The sequence below is a fragment of the Propithecus coquereli genome, unplaced genomic scaffold (genome assembly GCF_000956105.1).
Source record: "Propithecus coquereli isolate 6110/MARCELLA unplaced genomic scaffold, Pcoq_1.0 Scaffold438, whole genome shotgun sequence".
NCBI lineage: Eukaryota > Metazoa > Chordata > Mammalia > Primates > Indriidae > Propithecus > Propithecus coquereli.
This window is the reverse complement of record NW_012150152.1, coordinates 1,191,051-1,194,058: the sequence shown is the minus strand read 5'-3', so window position 1 is coordinate 1,194,058 and position 3,008 is coordinate 1,191,051.

Sequence of the window (3,008 nt, the reverse complement as noted above, 5' to 3'; positions counted from 1 at the left end):
GAGGGCAAGCAGGCCTCAGTTTTCCCATCTGTGAACTGGAGATGAACGCGGTACCCATTCCTCAGGGGCTGCAGATGATAAAGCAGTGGGACCTACGTGCACCAGCCACAGGCTGGGTGCTGTCCGCGGTGCTGATCCCAGGATGGGGCCGCAAAACTGGAACTCACAGCCTTGGGGTCGGGGGGTGGCGGGAGTGAGGTGGGGCAGAGGAGACAAATGGGCAGGTGGGGGAGGTGGGACTCAGAGGGGTGCCCCAGCCTTCTCCTGCCCTGCCCCTGAGCCTCACAAATTAGTCTATCGCCACCATCAGACTAAACATCCAAATGGGGACACTGAGGTCCAAGACCGCCCAGGGCAAGGGTGAAGGGCAGGAAGAAGGTGAGGAGAGTGGACATCCACTGAACCTCTCTCGCATGCAGGGGATGTGGCATAGCTAGTCTCCTTGCCTGTAAGGCGGGTCTTCCTACTTCTGTGTCACGGGGAGAAAATGACCCGCTGCGGGTCACTGCTTAGTGCTGGGCACCCGATCTCTGTGCTCAGATCTGATCCTTCTAGGACCCAGGCTACCTGACTGTTCCTCCCATTTGAGTACGACGGTCCCCACCCTCGTCCCCACCCTCTCCCAGGGGCACCCGAATTCTAATGCAGAAATTTAAGTGCTCTACAGAGGCCTCCCCCAGGGAGAGTGTTCGGGGACAGCGGGCCCCTCCCAGAATGGGAGGCTCACTGAGATGTTGCCTGCCCATTTTCTGCTTGGGGAAACAGATTTCCAGATGGAAGGACTCCTTGCCTACATTCACGTTTGTTCATTTACTCATTCAACAAACGCCAAAGAAGTACGTAATGTTAAAAAGAACATAAAACTATATAAAGGCCTGGAGAGTGACTGGGGGTGGCTAATGTTGCTGAGCAGAGTAAGGGACCTTTCCAAGGAGGTGACTTTGATCAGACACCTGAAAGAGGAGAAGGAGCTAGCCAGGGGAGAGCCAGAGGAACAGCATACCAGGCAGAAGGAACAACACGTGCAAAGGCCCTGAGGTGGAACCAAGTTGGTGGGTTTAAAGAACAGTGGGGAGGCCGGGGTACAGGCAGGTGAGTTACTCGGGGATGGGGTGAGGAGTTGGGATTTGATCCTGGGAGAGTGTTGAGAGGTTTCGAGCAACGTGACCTGTTTTGTGATTGTAAGACACCTCCCGCGTGTGGCTGCCTCAGGGAGACGGAACCGCCCACAGTGGGGCAGAGGCTTGGGCGGCATCAGGGTGAGTTGTGGACCAGGGTGGGGCCCGTGGGTGGATTTGGGACATATTTTGGAGGCCGAAAGATGGGTCATGGCCACGGAGTGCAAGGGAGAGAGAATTCAAGTGTAAACAGTGGTTACTCTGCTTGACTAGTTTCCCAGGAAGCTAGTAGTCACACAGTCACCTGGGCGGGTGGGGCCACCATTGCCTGGAAGAGAAAAGTGGGGGGAAGCGCCAAGCTTCGGGTGGGTCCCAATTTGGTTCGCGCACCATGTGACTCCCGGGGGAGCCAGTGGAGGCATCTGGATGTCTGGGTCTGGGACTATGGGGGCGCAGCTGCTCTGGAAGAAAAACAGGCCAGACAGGCGCTGAGGGGCACAGGCGACAGCACGTGCCAGCGGGTCAGGTGAGGGGGTGCTTCCGACAGCCCTGACTCCTGGGACCCGGCCTGGCTGCCCCTCCCCCATCTGGAGTGGGCTAAAGATGGGGGGATCCCAGGTGGGTGTGGGGATTAGGGGTGGGGGCTGGGGGCTTTCCAGGCCTCTCAGCTGCAGCCTTCGTCAATCTGACACCCCGGATTAATCGCTGTCCTCACTGAGAGGCGAGAATGGGGAGGGCAGCCCTGACTGGGGGGCCCTGGGGAGGGAAGGGCCCGGAGGGAGGCTGGGAGTTTCCTTTTCATTTGTCCACTGTCATTGAGACCCCGCAGTGTGCTGGCCTTGGCTGCTACCCCAGGTCCTGCCTCTAAGACAAACCCTAAATATATACCTTGCCTGTTCCCACCCCTCCCTAACCCTAGACCAAAATCCACACTCTTCACCATGGCCCCTGAGGTCCAGTGTGTCCCAGCCCCTGCCCACTGCCGGCTGTCACCTCCCTCCATCTCCCCTCACTCACCCCGCCAGCCTCTTTGCTGCTCCTTAAACCTGCCCTGGGGCCTTTGCACGTGCTGCGCCCACTGCCAGAAGCGCCCTTCCCCCAGCTGTCCATGATGGCTTGTTTGTATCAAAATATCGCCTCTCCAGAGCAGCCCTTCCTGCCCAGCCCGGGCAGCCTCACCAATGCGCACCCACTGCCACGTTTTATCTTTTTACTGGTTTAACATCCATCTCTCCACCGATGAGCCCCGGGAGGGCAGGGCCTGTCATTTCATCTGTGTCCCCCGCACCCAGCACAGGGCCCGGCACACAGAGGCGCCCCACACACATTCGCAGGCAGGATGACTGATGCTATAGGCTGAGCGTGGGGGAGGGCACCAGGGGGTCCCCACGTTAGAGAGGAGGAATGGGGAGAGGCGAGGAGAGCCAGCTCTGGGCAGGGGGAGCAGGGTCAGGAGTTCAGACACAGACGAGGGCCAGGCTCACATGCTGCTTGGCCTCTCTTTGGGGGAGGGCTAGCTTCTCTGTGCCTCAGTTTCCTAATCTGTCAGCGGGGGTAGCCTTCTCCTTGTCCTGCTCCTGCAGACGGCTGGGTGTGGATAGAAGAGGCAGCCTGTGTGGAGCCTGCCCGGGGGGTCCGCCGGCTCCCCAAGACCCCTCCTCCACACAGCGCGAGCTCTTCTTAACACCTGCAGACGCTGAGTCCCAGGGAGGTGACCAGCATCATTCGGGCATTGGTGACTGGCCCAGGATTCAACCCAGCCCCACTGGGGGTTTCTCCTGCCTCAGTCTCCCAGAATGGGGGCATTGGCTGTGCTGTGAAGGTATGGCCTCACGCCCTCCCTGCCATGGGCTGGGGACAACCAGGTCCCCTCGCCTTGAGCAGTTAAAC